Genomic DNA, 16968 nt, shown 5'->3' on the forward strand with positions numbered 1-16968 from the left:
TAATTTTTTTGTTGAAAATTGGACATGGTGCACTGGAGAAAAGAAACTCTGTTGAATAGGCCTTTAGTGATATGGTAATAAGGTGTAGAAATCAGGGAAGTATTATTCTGTAGTTCTATAATTAAGTTGCAAACATTTAGTGAGCCTGTTTCCTTGCACTGTAATCTTCACAAGTGCTACTCAGTCCCTTTTCCTCCCCTTAGGTAGGGCAGATAGGATGCCTAGAGGGAGTTGGAGTTGGATATCCCTTTGCCATATAAGTGTTTTGTAGTTTTGGGTTTGGCATTTTTGCTTATCTTTTAATAGATTTATTTCTAAATACTTGATTTTTTGAGCCACTAGGTAAGTGGTCTTTTTAAAACAATTCTTTCTCTAATAGTATTTTTTCTCATACATGAAAGTGCAATAGATTTTTTTAATGCTAATCTTGTTTCCAGTGAACTTTCTGAATTCACATATTAGTATTAAAAATGTACAGATACATTTGGACTTTCTACATACATGATCATGTCATCTGCAAGTAACAGTTTTATTTCTTCCTTTTCAATGACTATACCTTCTTTTCCTTGCCTTATTGCACTAGCTAACATGTACAGTTTAATGGTGGTAGAAATTGTAATAGTAGAGATATTTATCTCATTGCTGATTTTAGAGAAAAAGCTTTTAATATTTCACGAGCATAATGTTTATTGTAGTCCCTTCTATTTTTGTAGATAAGATTTGTCAGATTAAGGATGTTCCCTTTTATTCTTAGTATTTGAGTTTTTTCTTACATAGATATTACATTTTATGAGTGCTTTTACTGCATTTATTGAGGTGATTATACATTTTTTTCCATTTTGTTAATTGGTAAATTTTATGGATTTTTTTTAAGTGACAGGATCTCACTCTGTTGCCCAGGCTGGAGTGCAGTGTCATGACCATAACTCACTGTGATCTCAAACTCCTGGACTCAAGCTATCCTCCTGCCTCAATTTTCTGAATAGCTGGGACTACAGGTATGTACCACCACAAATGGTTGATTTTTTAACATTTTTTTGTAGAAATGAGGTCTTGCTATGTTGCTGAGGCTGATCTCAAACTTCTGACCTTAAGTGATCGTCCCACCTTGGCCTCCCAAAGTTCTGAGATTATACACATGAACCATCATGGCTGGCCCTGGATTAATATCTTGATAGCTAAACCAATCTTGCATTTCTAGAAGCAACTCAGCTGGATCATGATGGATTAGCCTTTTTGTGAATTGCTGGATTCAATTTCTTAATATTTTCCTAAGATACATACATATATGTTCTTGACAGAGATTGACTAGTAATTTCCCTTTCTTGTAATTTTTTTGGTCAGATTTTGGGACAATGTTATGTTGTTCTGATAAAGTGAGTTTGTATTTTTTCTCTCTTTTTCTAAAATCTACAAAGATTTGTGTAAAGTTAGTATAGTTTCTTCATTAAATGTTTATAAAATTTCAACAGAAAGGCCAACATGAGCCTGTATATTTTATTGTGGGAAGCTTTATAAAGTATGAATTCAATTATTGGGCAAATAGGGAATTATGTAGACTTTTTGTTTCTTTTTTTTGTTGGTTTTTGTGGGTTTCATCGTTCTAGAAATTAGTCTATTTCATTTAAACTTTCAAATTTATTGTCATAGAGTTGCTCCTGATATGTTCCTGTTATCTTTTTAACATTTATAATGTCTTTAGTGACATTCCCTTTTTAATTATTGATGTTTAAAATTCATGCTATCACTTTTTTCTTAATCAGCTTTGTTAGGTGCTTATAAAAGTTATTCATTGTTGTAAAGAACCATTATTTGGTGCTATTGATTTTTCTATTGAATGTTTTGTTTTATTCCATTAATATTTGCTCTTACCTTTATTGTTGCCTTCCTCATACGTTCTTTGGGTTTTGTTGGCTGTTTTTCTAATTTCTTGAGATAAATCTTAAATCATTAACGTTCAGTCATTCTTCTTTTCAAATAAATGAATTGTAAGTCTAAACATTTTCTTCTGAACACACCTTTATCTCCATCCACCATATTTTTTCACTATCTAAAATGTTTTAAAGTTGCTTTAATATTTGAAGAATAACTTGCTCTGAATTAAATTCTATGTTGTAAGTTTCTTTATTGTAGCATGTCAAATATGTCATCCCACTTTTTCTTCGATCCTATTACTTATTTTGAGAAGTAACCTGTTAATGTTATTGTTGTTTCTCTGAAAATAATGTCATCTTTCTTTAGCAGGGCTTAAGATTTTTCCCTTGCTTTTTTAAAATTAGTTTTGCCAAGATGTGCCTAGATGAGTTTTTTCATGTATTGATTGTTCTGGGAATCTGTAGCACTTCTTGAATATATGGGTTAATGTGTTCTATCGTTTCTGGAAAATTCTTTGTTCTCTTTTCCCTTCCCTTCTAGGAGGCAATTACACTTATGTTGGTCCTTTTCACCATGTCTCCTGTCGTAGATTAAAGATGGCCACAGATTATTTGCCGCTCTTCCAATTAGGAAATGGAATCTATTCCTCTGAAACACACTCCATCTCCTTAGAATCTGGCCTGGCCCTGTGACTTGATTTGATTATGAGTACCTCCTCATTATAGCCAGTGGTACACAAAGTATGGTCACTGGAGCAGCAGTTTGAATATCATCTGAAAAGCACATATTTTGGGGAGCTATCCCAGACCTACCAAATAAGAAACTCCGGGAGTAGGGCACGGTGAGCATTTTTTGATAAGCCTTTGAGGTGATGTTGATGCATGCTAAAGTTTTAGAATAGCTGTCCAAGCCAATGGCAATTGGTTCAAGAGGGTGGTTAGATAAACTAAGCAGGATATTTCAGTCATTTGCTATGATTATATAAAACCTAGAAGGAAGAAGCTCTCATTTTCTGATGGCATTGCTAAGCTAGTATAATATAACCTGGAGCTATTGGCAGCCACTTTCTGTCTCTTTGCAGAAAAAGTGCCCCTAGAGTAGGACAGAATAAGACTGACACATAGATAAGAGAAAGCCCAGACAACTTTGTGTGAACCTTTAATCCCATTGTGCCTAAAGTCCCTGATTAGCCGTTGATTTCTCAGTTATGTGAACATTTTTTCTTTGCTCAAGCTAGTTCTATTTGGTTTGTACACTTAAAACTAAAGAATCATGACTAATACACAAGTATGCCCCCATCCCCCTACAAATGATATCTCATAGAGCACCTCTAACATATAAGACAGATAAATGTAGGTCTGTTCTGAATGAGGAAGATATAGAAGTCCTAAAATTTTACCATGCGGCTCTTCCGGGGTGTGATAGTTAATTTTATATGACAACGTTACTAGGTTAAAAGATACCCAGATAGCTGATAAAATATTATTTCTGGGTGTTCTACGAGGATGATTGATTCAGGCGATCAAAGGGAAATTGGATAACCACTCCATAATGGAGGTAAAGAAGCATATGTCTAGAATACAGGATATCTCATGGGGCATATCTTAGTATTACCATACCCTGTAATTAAGGTCAATGGAAAACTACAATTCAATCCAGGCAGGACTACAAATGGCCTAGACCCTTCAGGAATGATGGTTTGGGTCACCTTGCTAGGTAAAGAGCCAAGACCAAATGAGATGTTTACTGAAGGCAAAGGAAACACAGAATGGGTAGTATAAGAAGGTAGTTATAAATACCAGCTACAACCACATGACCAGTTAGAAAAACAAGGGCTATAATCATCATGAATATTTCCTCCTATTTTTTTATAAGTAAATTTGTGTGTATATATACATATATGAAGGAAATACCTTTGTTTTCTTCCCTTTACTGACTTATGTAAGTATGTATAAGTATTTTCCTCATAGTATTTAAGTTATGGGATATCAGGAGAAGAGTAAATATCACTCATGGACTTTATATCCTCAGGGAAGGGATTTGTTCATTTTTGTTTGTTTGCAGGATAGTTGCATCCTGCTAGGTGGAATTAGGATCTTGTTATCTTTAATTGGAGAATAAGTATGGTGTAAGGAGATACATATGAGTACCAGCTTGACAAGGGAGGGACTTGTGATTGTTAATTTTATGTGTCAAGTTGACTGGGCCATATGATGCCTAGATATCTGAATAAGCATTATTTCTGGATGTGTGTGTTACCAGAAAATATTACTATTTGAATAGGTAGATTGAGTATAGATGATCCCCCTCATTAATGTGGGTAGGCATTATCCAATCAAGGGCCAGGATAGAACAAAAAGGTAGAGGAAAGGCAAGTTCACTGTCTCTTCTGGAACTGGGATATCCATATTTCTCCTACCCTTGGGCTTCAGAGCTCCAGGTTCTTGGGCCTTCAGACTCCAACACCAGCAGCGCCTACCCCTGCCCCAGGTTCTCACACTGAATTATATCACCAGTTTCCCTGGTTTTCCATGTTGCAGACAGCTTATCATGGGTCTTCTCAGCCTCCATAATTGCCTGAGCCAATTCTCTTAGTAATCCCCTCATGTATATATAAATATCCTATTGGTTTTTTTTCTCTTGAGAACCCTAATACACTAGGTCCTTTCTCAGGCCTCTCTGGAGCCTTTTTGCAGAACAACCCCAAAGTTGTAGGCAACATAGTTTAAAAATCACTTGTAGTAGATTCTTTGTGGCCTATGACACAACCTCTTGTTCCACCTGATTTCAGCTGCACCTGTGATGGAGAGTTGCTTAAAGTACCCTAACTCAAGTACCAGGCTGTGTCTCTCTGCTTTTCTGTCCTTAGGCTTTTTCTAAAGTCACTAGGCTTGCTTAGTCATAGCCTGAAAACTCGGGGAAGTTAAAGCCTGTGGGAACAACCCTCTAATGGAATGAGTGGTTAAGTGTTGTGGGCTTCCATCCTGTGAAGGCACATTGCTGATGTATGTGGTGTATGATTCCAGTGGGTCCATAGTGGGATTTGGCCCTAGTTTCCCATAGTGATAACCAAATCAATGTTGCATCTATTTTTCTCTTCTTTCTGGCCTCATCTTCCTGCTTTATTGCTCCCATTTCTTATGATTACTTCTAAAATAAACCACCTGCACCCAACCCCTTTTCTCAGGCTCTGCTTTTGGGGAAATGCAAACTAAAATATCAATATTAGGAAATCTTATAATTCTGAGTCTCAGCTCTGCAACTTAGGTTATGATATAGGCCAAATTGCTTCCTTTCTCTCGGCCTTAGAGGTGTCATTTGTAAAATGAGGAGGTTGAATTAGCTGCTTACTTGGTTCCTTCTAGCTCTGACTTTCATATAACACTGTACATTGTTTCAGAAACTGAACACTTACAACATAAAACTAAAATGATGAGGCTGGTTGATCTGAATAGTCAGGCCCTTGAAGCTTCCCTGTTTTCTAGCCATCTTTTTCCATAAGTGTCCAGATGATCTGCCTCATCCTCCACCTTCACTGGTGGTTGTAGATACAGACACAGAAAAACACCAAAAATACCTGCCCAAGCAAACTATACACAGCTATTTTGACAGGGAAGAAGCTCTCAAAAACCACTGACATTCAGAGCCTCATGTTTATGCAGGACAGAAGGATTGAGAGTGAAAACAAGTATAGGCTGAATATGATCAACTATCTGGATGACTAAATGCATCATAATAGCCTTAGTACTTTAGAGCTGGAGCCAAAAATACTTACTGTAAAATGCTTCCATTTCATATTGATTTTAAAAAATGAAATGTTACACCTGGGGATCTAGCTATAGATTTCAATCTACTTTTCCTTGTAATTTGAGACAAATTGAAATCTATGGTAATGAACATAATCAGGAAGGGAAAGTCTATTATTTTCTTCTTTTAGTAACTAGAAATGATCAATTTGAAATTTTATTGTTTTTTATTTTTATTTTTAACACAGTGGTAGCTTCCCATGGGGCCTTAACACAATGATTGCATTGATTCCTGTGGGGGAGAAGAACAGAGAGATGCAATGCTTGCTGTTTTAAAAGGAAAAAGGTCTGGAAGGGAGGATATTCTGCATACTGCTGTCAGGAGAGAGGTGATCACAATGCTCACCAGTGGCTTCCTTCAGCAGGACTGGTCTTACACAAGAAGAGAGTGGGCAGCCACCAACAAATATGGTTTAAGGGGTTCATGCAGGGCTCCTGTTTTTCAGTATGTTTTCTCTTTACTCCTTGATGTGTAAAATTTCTTTGAGGTCAGAACATTCCTCTGAAATAAAAAAAAACACCTTTGTGAAGGTATAATGAATAGAACTGTGAGTTGGGAGTCACGAAACAGAATTTTTGCTTCTGTTCTGTATGTACATCATTAGCTCTGTGAACTCAGGTAAGTCCCTTAACCTTTCTGTGGCTAGGTCTCCACATGTGTAAAATGACTGGGTTCAGAAATGGTTTCTATCGTCCTTTGCAGCTCAAAAATCTGGATTATTGATGGAAATTCATGCTAATTCATAAATGACAGGTGTCATATTATTTCGTAGAGTTCATTGGATGGGAGGAAGAGAAGTAGACAAAAAGGAAGGTAAGTATCAAGGCTGGGAGAATCTGAAAGTGGCCTGGGGACACAGAAAGGATGAACTATGCTTCTTTACAATTTTACCTCTCATGTGTATTACCACTCCATCTGCAGCATTGCATAGAATGACATGAAATACAGGAGGAGGCTTGCAGTAGTCTAATACCAATAGTTTAATACTTTCATTAAAAGACAAACCTCGATTCTGATCCTGATTCTGCCACTTATCAATGACTACAGGAAATTACTTAATAGTTTTGAGCCTCAATTTACACATCTATAGAATGGGGAAGGAAGGAAGGGTTTATAAGGATTTATAAGCTGGTTTTTGCCCTCTGGATGACATTGTGTCTCTCCAGTACAGAAGACTATGAGCTCTGCTCTCTGCGGGATATTAACTTGAGAGATAGAGGGAATCATTAGACATGCTAATGCTTTGGCAATTTCACCAACAGTTAAGCTGCATTAGTACTGCTCAACGCTGCATCATTTCAAAGATAGCATCCAGTGCTAATATCTTTAGAATCAGCAACATTTTCCAAAAGTAGTGATGCATCATAGATCTTATCAATATCACTAAAAATGGACTCATATCTAGGCACGTGGAAAGTTAAAGCTTAATTATGGATCATTGCTTTGCAGTAAATATAGGCTGTGTTCATGTAGCAAACAGTCTCAAATAACTGAAACCATTATTTTGAAGAGAATAGTCTGAACTGAAATCTACATTTATTATTAATGTTCCTGATGTTGTCAGAAGAGCTTAATATTTTCTTTTATTCTAATTGGTTTGTTATGTGTAAAGCTTCAACCATAGAGAAGAAAACATCTCAGAATATATCTTCAGTTGAGTATGAAAATTCATCATTCCATAATGTGTTTTTTATACCTTGGAGAGAACTTGATGATTAAAAACTCCTTTTATAATTCTTGATATTTTAATTTAAAAGCTCTTTATAGTCTTTAATACTTCTTTGGAAATCATGAATCCCAATTCTTCTAGTGATATGTTACCTTAACTGACCACCCCCAAACCAAGAGAAGTTGAATTTCATCTTAACTCTGAGGATGACAGATTTTGAAAACCTTAAAACTTCTTGAGCAGTTTGGATCTAATATGTGGACCCCTTAAATGGAAAATGCTGTGACTTTTCAGCTCCAGCTATTATGGAATCATCAGAATTTATTCCTCCTTTTATTTCTGCACAGTAGGAATAGTATTCAAATTTCCTGCAGCTCATTGCTGCAAGATGAGGGATTGAAAGGCAGATTACGTATGCCTACTATAAAAAGTCTGTGTGGGAAAATATGCAAGTTTCCAGTAATTTTCATTACCCAGTTTATCCATTCATAAATGCCTTCCAGTGAAACAATGCAATATGTACTTTGTGAGTATTACATGCTTCCTTATTAGAATTGGAAAGGAGAACCATAAAATATAACTGGCCACCTCCTTCTTGGTAGTTATAGTGCATCTACTGGTGATACTACCAAGAAACATACATTAAGCTCCCATCCAATAGATTTTTTCCTTTATGAGAAGAACAGTGCATACATCTTCCCTTTTTTTGTAACCATTAATGCCATGTACCTATGTGAAGAGGGGAAATCTAGACTCATTTAGGAGCTCACTGATGAGCATGACAAGAACCCAACTTGCAGCATCCATACAATATCATTTTATTGAGAAAATTGTTATTTATCAGCAGAAGCAGCAGTAGGCTGTTTGTTTCATAAGAAAGCTTCCCAGCTCTTATTTAATTACCTTGGAGGACCTTATTCTCAGAAACAACAGCACTATAATGAGTGTACCATCAGACACCAATTTATTTCCTGAAACAGAGGGGGTTTGAAATGTACAGTAAATAGGGAGTTCCTGTGAGCAGAGAAGACAAACACCAGAGAAAGCTTGCTAATGTAGGGCATGGTATTTGACCTCTTTTAATCGGTTAAAATTTCAAAATTGGCTAAAATTTCAAAAACAAGGCTGTGAGGAGGAAGAAACAGCATGGGTAGTGATGGAAGAAGTGACTGGATCTCTAGAAACAACTTGAACTCTTTCTGCTCTGCAGCTTGTTGAATCCTTTGAAGATTATTCTGTGTTGTGGCTAGGTTGCTATGCTGATTATGAGACAGATCCTGGTTATGAGCATATCACAGGGTGACGGTCTTGGTACATGATACCATCTGTGTATTATGAAGTTGTTATCAGGTAAGCCTTACCTAGATAGACATCCCTACTTTGACAGAATAAATTATTAAGAGATTAGTTTGTTTTATTTTGGCTGATGTGAAAGAATCAGAGTGACAAAGAATGAGAAAGAAAAGAATCAGACAGAAAGAATGAGAATCACTGTATATGTGATATTCACAAATCTTGGCCTCTTTTTTTCTGAAGGTGGCCAGATCTTTTGTGTTCTTCATGTCAAGGGCATTTATCAAACTTAAAGTAGAAGCTGCTTGAAAATAATTTTTCTAGTTGCCTTTTGTGATTGTTATTGAGGAAGGGGAGGCAGAAGAGGGAGAGACATGAGAAATTCCCTAAAGTAGAAGTGGGTCAGAGAATGACATGATAGGTCCCAAGTGTATCGGAGACCAGAACCATAAAGCTTGGCAGCATGCCAGGTAGCAGGATCTGGAAAGAGAATGGTGGTGTGTCCAGACTGGGATCCCTAGGTAAGCTGGTCAAAGGTGACCCTTTTTTCTAGGCTCACTTCCCTGGAGTCAGCCCCCTGGCTTGGCCTGGTTTTTATACTGGAGTCTAAAGACATCTCCAGAGCATGATGAGGGAGGGGTGGAAATGTCCCTAAGGGTTGAAATTCCACCTCCTACCAACTTGGCAGAACAGGGGCTTGTATTAGATTTCCAGGGCTGCCAAAACAAAGTACCACAAACTGGGTGGTTTAAACAACAGAAATTTGTTCTTCCATAGTTCTGGAGGCCAGAAGATAAAGGCATCAGTAGGGTTGGTTACTTCTGAAGGCTGTGGGGAAGAACTTGTTCCATGCCTCTTCCCTAGTTTTTGGTGGTTTGTTGTTAATCTTTGATAATTTTTGGCTTGTAGCCCCATCACCCTGATTTCAGTCTTTGTCTTAATCAACTACGTACATAGTGATGCCATTTGCTGAGATGGGGAAGATTGTGGGAGGGACAGATCTACACAGGAAAAATCAACAATCATATTTTGGCCAAGTTAAGACTGAAATGCCTATAGACACATAGATGAGGATGTCAAGCAGTTAGTTAAACAGATAAGTTTGGGGCTAAATTAAGAGGTCAGGGCTAGAGAGTCCTTGTTATACATATTATATTTAAAACAGAGGTCTAGATGAGGATTAATGTAGAGTTTGAAGAATGTAGGGACAGAAAAGAAGACTAAAGGAAAGCTTGGTATATTCACACTTCAATGATTGAAACAGGGGAGAGAACTAGCAAAAGTGACTGAGAAGTAATGGCCAGTGACATGGAAGGCAAATCGTGAGAAATCAAGAGAAGGGAATATTTTAAGAAGGAGGGAGTGGACAACAATGATAAATACTGCTGAGAGGTCAAAAGAGATGAAGATAGAGATGATCATTTGAGTTGGAAATATGGAAGACACCCTGTTAAGAGTGGTTTCAGTGGAAAGGGAAGGAGTAGTGTGGTGGGAAAGAAGCCTGGTTTTAGAGGATTGAGGGAGAATAGAAAGAGAAGAAGTGGAGATAGCCGCTTAGAGAGCAGAGAAACATGGATGTGTAGAGCTAGATGGGATTATACTGCAGTGACAAAAACCAACTAAAAGCTTCAAACAAAATTGGTTTGTTTCTTGATCACATTCCATATCAGTAGTTAGAGGTCAGCTATGCCCTGCACCATGTGCCTTATGTCTGGACACAAGCTGACAGAGCTCCCCCAATCTGGGACACATCCTTTTGATAGAAGAGAGAAGTGAGAGACAGAACCATGCCATGCAATGTCTCAAATCTTCAGCTTGAATTTGCCATACTGCACATTTACACACATTCCATTGACCACATCAAGTTACATGGCAAGCCCAGTGTCAATGGGCAGAAAAGTACACTCCTTCTGTAAGACACTTCACTGCCTATAGTAATGTGCACAAATGAAGAAATAGTGAACACTTGAAAACAATAATGCAATCTATCCCCCCGCCCCCACAACCACCACATATACACACCTTTTTTTTTGTTGGGTGATATAGACCATGTTTACATGCTGTTGGAAATCATGCAGTAGATCCATTAATTGTAGAAAAAAGCCTGTGAGGAGGTGAGGTTGCTTTCTTAGGGATAAGAATACTATATTATTAACAGGAGGAAAGGTATAGAGAGAGTACAGATACTGAAAGGTTGGTATGCTTGCCATGTTTTTTATATGATGACTATCAACATTTATTTGATTCTAAATTTTCGTTATGTTTTTGCTTCCCAATAACGTCTAAGATCAAGGTACCTGGGGAGTATATTTTCTGAAATTTGAAATATTTAGACATCTTTTGTTGCCTGTTGCCTTCAACAAAACAATTTGATAGGTCTGGAATTATTTTTTTAATGTCCAAATGTCTAGCCATATTGCTACATTGTTGTATAATAATATTTCAGTTATAGAGGTGTTTAATAGTAAGATCTCATTATCTCTAGGACATGTCCCCTGCAGGTTATAGCAGCTCAATGCCTGCTTATTAAATGAGTGCATGCATGAACTCCATACATTACATTTTTTCAGACAACCCTTTAATGGCTCATTCTTTAATATTTTTAATTAGATCATCTTTTTTTTAGCTCTGGGAGAGTAAAGTGCAATTCCCTTTGATGAATACTAAGTATGAAAGGAAAAAATAAGTGTTATAAGCATGTATTTTGAGAACGAAGTCCTGTAAAATGTAGATAGATCAGGCACAATTAAAAACTCTAACATGTAGGTTGTAGTTTCCTTTCTTGCCTGAGACGGTATGAAGAAAATCATGTATCTATTAAAGTGGTAAAGCAGCAAGGCTTTCAGGGTGAAAACTGGATCTTCCTTACAGTCTATATATTAAGATCATCAATGTTAGTAATAACTTCTATGGGATGAACAAATATAAGGGATTTCACCTACCTAGAGTTTAGAAATGAACTCATTTCCTTCTCATAAAATATCCTTTACTTCATAGCAATGGTAAAAGGTGGTAACTGAAGTAATTATCATTGAAGAATGAGAACACCTACTTAAAGTGTCCTTGCATAGATGGCTTCCTTGCTTTCTTCACTGAGCAAAGCCATTGGGATTGGAGAGATGGGTATGAATGCTCAAGTGTGTGGCACTTCAATATGCAATGGCATTTTTCAGTAAGTTTTGAGCTATTGAGTTGCCACTTGTCTCCTCTGAGAACCATGATTCTTAATTATAAGAAACCCATTTTGACAAAGATTGAGAGCAGCAGAGACTTAAATGGAAAGTTAACTGTCAGAATATCATCTGCCCCCCATTTTTCTGTGTTCTGGAGAGTATTTGGGAACAAAGTTCCAATTTCATAGCTATTGCTCTTTAGCATATTAATTGGCAGTGATGGGAGGGGGGAAGTTCATGGTATTTCTGCCCAATAACTTTTAAATTATTCCTAAAACAAAAAAATCACCTGATTCATTTTTGAAATTTAGGTGTTGTCTAACCAATAGGAAGCTCAGGGACCTCTGGGAGACAGCAAGCCTTCTCCTGTAGTTTGGCCATAGATAGACCCAAGTTTGAAAAATGATTCTGTCACTTACTACTTGACTGAAATTGGGAACGATTTTTTTTTCTTTATGGAGGCTGATTTTACTCATCTATAAATAGGAATACTAGTGTTTGTCTTATTAACTCATCTATTTACTCTTTTAATAATCACTGACTAGTTACCATATTCTCATCCCTGGTTTGTGGATACTAAAAATGCAAATAATAATAGCTAACAATTAATGGGTATTAACCAAATATAAGCCACTCTGAATGCTTTTATTGTTCCCATCAGATTTGGGAGAAAAATGGATACCATTATGCTCATTTTACAGATAAGAAAGCTGCACTTAGAGTTTAAGTATCTTGTCCATGTTACATAAACTAGGAAGCATGGAGCCAAAATTCAAACCAAGACAGCCTTCAGTTGAGAGTTTATTTTCTTAACCAATGTGCTATACTGCAAAGATGCAATGATACACTCTCTGCTTGCTAGTATGGACACAGACAAGAAAGTAAGCAATTATAATAAATGGATGTGCAAAGTATTCAGGCATTATAGAGGAACAAGCATTTACTTCCTTGGAATCAGCTTTGTTTTGAGATTCAAGATCATGATGAATCTACAAAAGTCTTATCTGATGTGTTGGATTTTGTGCTGATATCAAAGCCGTTGGCATCAGAAACATGCATACATACTATAATTTTGGAAATGTCAATATTTAATGTCAGTCCCTCTCTATAAAAATTCGTGATGTTTTGGTGATACAGTACCAGAAATCTTACCAAATTTCTGCTACTAGGAAATACTTAGCCCAGGCCACCATTTACATTAAGAACATGATTAGACATTTTAAGGATTCTGATTTTGTTAATGACTGATGCTATTAAGAATATAATTCACAGAAAATATGCTAATAATATTTTCATTAATCAAGTGCATATTTTAATAAAAACCAAAACATAATTTTTATGAGCACATTATAGGAGAATGTGATTTGTGAACTGTACTATACAGGCACTGATAAATCAGAATGAAACAAATGAAAATAATTAATTTTTAATGACTTGAAGTTTGGGTCAGAAAAAAAGTGAAATTAGAACGTCTTCAATTAGTAGCAGACTGCAAGCTTGAAGACCTGGATACAATCCACCCTTTGTATGTACGGTGTGCTATTAACTTGAAAGCAAAAATGGCCTCTGTAAAACATTGCCTTTTGTTAATTAGACAACTTTGAGCTTTGAACATGAATCATTAACTGCTGATATTGCCCTAAGGCCAAATATTTGTGATCTCTTGGGGCTGTGAGAGATAAAGAAGACAAAACAATGAGGAAAGGAAAGTGCTTATTTCTCAGTTTTAGATTATCCAATTATTTCAAGTAGAGAAATATCATTAATAGAGTCACTTAAAATAGAGTCAGTGGGAAAATAGGAAGACAGCATCCCCGTTTCAGGCATGGAATTTTATGACAATTACAAAAACCTAGCAATCTATCATTTTAATGGTGGCAGGAGAATAGTGGGTTGCAAGCTCCTCCATGTGAGGAAGATGTGACATGTACCAGTAACATCTCTATTACTACAAAGTAGGGGACCCAGCTTTGAAACAAAGCCTATCACCTATTATTAAGGACTTCTGTGATGTTCTTGGCCATATGAGACTATGTAGATTGAAAGGGAAATTTCATTATATCTTTAAACATTTAAATACTTGGCTTCATAGTTCACTGATCTTGAGCAGCCTGACTGTCATTTTGATTCAGGTTTCCTTTGTTCCTTGGTTGTTTATTGATGGTGACTTTCCCATTTATTGTGTCACATTGAGAGGCGTTCCCTCCCTAAATGTAGAATTACTCTCATTTGCTGATTTTGCCAGTGATGTGACAGATTTCCTAGGATCATTTGTAGGATTACCTCTTTGAAGCTCTGGTGTCAGGATCCACTGCACATGTGGTGAGGAAAGTGTTCTTTATCTGCAAAACTACAAATTACCAGGATGAGCCTGGTTCACTCTGCTCTTACAGCTCTTTTGTGGCCTCTGTTCCTGGGAAACAAAAGGTGTAGAGGTGATAGGTAAAGACCAAAGTGTTCTCCATTCTGTTCACATCAAGAGACTTCAGCACCCAGAGATGATAAGCAGCAGCCGAGGAAAAATGGAGTGAGGTGGTAGTGTCAAGGAGAAAATGGCTCTGAAATACTTCACAAAATGTAAAGTGCTATATTTAAGGATTGTAGGTATTATTATTATTTTTATTTCTTGCTTTGACAGTTTAAATTTCCTGTGCTCCCTCTGACATTATGCAAGGGACCAGGCTATATTTTTCTTCTAACACTTTTCTCTTCCCTGCCACTTTCTTTCCTCTTCGGTACTTTTCTTGCTATGCCCCTTACCCCTCCTCTAACAATGAGGTCCAGTAAGTGGCGGATGGAAGGTCTGGGCAGATCCACTCCCTGTCTCTGTTCCATGACCCCTGCCCCTTCAAACCGTAAGGAAACTAATGGTGATCTTGTTGACTGACATGTCTACATCCTCCCTATGTTCAGAACCTTCCACTTGAGTCACAGCTAGTTTTTACTCCAGCATCCCGGCCCTCTAAGTGCCTCTCCCAATGTCCTCTCCCTCATATCTAGTTTTTTCTGTGACCTATTCCTTGCCTCCATTGGCAGGTACTTTCTTTTTTTCTTTTTGGTCTCTTTATATGCTCAATTTTAATAAAAATCATGGCCCTTTTGTACTACTTAGAGGCATTTTATCACGATCTTCAGACAATAAAAGAGAGAAACATTTCAAATGAAAGCAACAGGGACTCTGTGCCCAGATCATCTTTGTTGGATACATGCCAGTTTGCACAGCTAATGGTCTTCTTTGTGCATGGGTCATTATTAGATGTTTAATGACCATTGCTCTGTTGGAAATCTAGATGGTCTTAGATCTGGGTGAACAGTTTAGAATCTGGCTGCATTAGCGAATGCCTCATTGTAAGAAGACATATTTCTTCCTATTTCTAAGTAAGAACACAAGCAAGATTTAGTTTTTGATTTTTGTGGGGGATGAAATTCGGCGGGACAGTGGATCTGTTCTGTCAATAATTCTTATTGAAAGACTGCTAGGTAAGGATATTATAAGCACGTGGGTATTTAGAATGAAGGGTGATACAAATAGAAATAAATCTTGTTTATAATTTTATTTATGGAGGAAACACATAATTTCTTGATCAGAGATTTTGGGATTCTGTTTCCTTCTGTTTCCCTGGAACCTAGGAAAAGACTTGGTCCATAATGGACACTCAATAAGTGTCCTAGCCAACTACATAGTGAATGAATGAATGAATGCAAAATGTAAACACAGGAAGAGAAATACATGGCAAACAGAAGATAAGTACTCAGACACTGCTAATGAAACCATCTGCCAAGGAAAGCCATCAGTTCAGTGGTAGTATCTCTGATAGAAAAGGTAAATATACATGGAAAACAAGTAGTTTTGTTTTTGTGACCTCTCTGTGCCTCAGTTTCTTCATCTATAAAAATAAACAGTCTGAATTAGATCAATATTTTTAAAACTTTAGCTTTGTGCATGACAATCACCTTGTTGAAGAGAAAGTTTGGGAATCCACTCCAGATCATCTGAGCTGGTGGTTCTGGGGTAGAGGTTAGGAGCCTACATTTTTCAAAAGCCATGTTCAGTTACCTCCATGGATTGATGGCCAATCTTTGAGTTGGCTGACCTTGGGTCAAGTTCACAGAGTTCTGGCTGGAGTGAGGCTATTCATGTGTACAGAAGATGGCCTTCCCTGCTCAAAGAACTCTTTTCTCAAAACAGTCTGTGAGTGTGGCAAGCACTGACTGACCTACCCACTTCAATATTATCCAACTTGACTCTCACATGCTCATGTGGTAGAGATGGCCTTGCTCAAGGCACCAAGATTCTTCTGATGGGGCTGAAGCCACAATGGGTTTGGCTGCTCCCTGTTCTGGTGAGGCACTTCTGCCTTCCAAATGCCACGCTTTATGCTAACAAAAGTGACAAGACTCCATATCAGCCTTTGCTGATGTTATTGCTGAAAAACTGGTATCTGTTTTTACTTCACCTTGTACCTTCCTAAATTCTTTTCAGTTGAGTTGATGGACTGTGGCACTCCTGACTTGAGCTCAAGTACATATGCCTTGAGTAAAATGGCATTTATTTTCCTTATCTTTCATTTTTTATATGATTTTTACAGGAATACATTTTATATTTTTATAGCTAGGAAAAAAGTGAATGAGCCCAGGTAATCTTATTACATACCTCTCTTCTCTGGGTGTACTGGAATTTTTTTTAAAAATTCTGATAAATCTCTCCAATCAGCTTGACATTCCTCCCATCTCTTCCTTAGGTGACTCTTATTTCCTGGTTGGTGAAGAGCATCTGTGGCTTCTGTCTTAACAGGGTCTTGTGAAACATTTATTATTGTTCATTGGCTCCAGTTGCAAATACTGTATTAAGAGTTCATTTCCATGATATGTTTTTGGAACTGGGGTGATGCTGACAAAAGAGCACAGTGCCTGGCACATAGTAGATACCCATAAATGCTGTTGGATGAACAGATTAATGCCTGAGTTGGGGATGTCAAGTCCTGACTCTGCTATTTATGAGTTCTGCCTTCTCAGGCAACTCATTCAGCCTTTCTGAACTTCAGTTTCCTAATCCGTAAATGAGTTCAAATTAGGTGGCCTCTTTCTGCTAAAAAAAAAAAAAAAAAAAAAAAAAAAAAAAAAAGTAAAAATTCTGGTATGGCTGTAAGC

General features: G+C 37.2%; 1 long non-coding RNA gene across 1 annotated transcript; it reads left to right on the forward strand.

The window, feature by feature from the left end:
• The first annotated feature begins 876 nt into the window (after positions 1-876).
• On the forward strand, positions 877-10753 carry LOC134761001 (uncharacterized). Its single transcript, XR_010139179.1, has 3 exons — positions 877-998; positions 2416-2716; positions 5870-10753. It is a non-coding gene; the product is annotated as an uncharacterized LOC134761001 (long non-coding RNA).
• The last annotated feature ends 6215 nt before the right edge of the window (positions 10754-16968 follow it).

This window comes from Pongo abelii, chromosome 2, assembly GCF_028885655.2.
Source record: "Pongo abelii isolate AG06213 chromosome 2, NHGRI_mPonAbe1-v2.0_pri, whole genome shotgun sequence".
NCBI lineage: Eukaryota > Metazoa > Chordata > Mammalia > Primates > Hominidae > Pongo > Pongo abelii.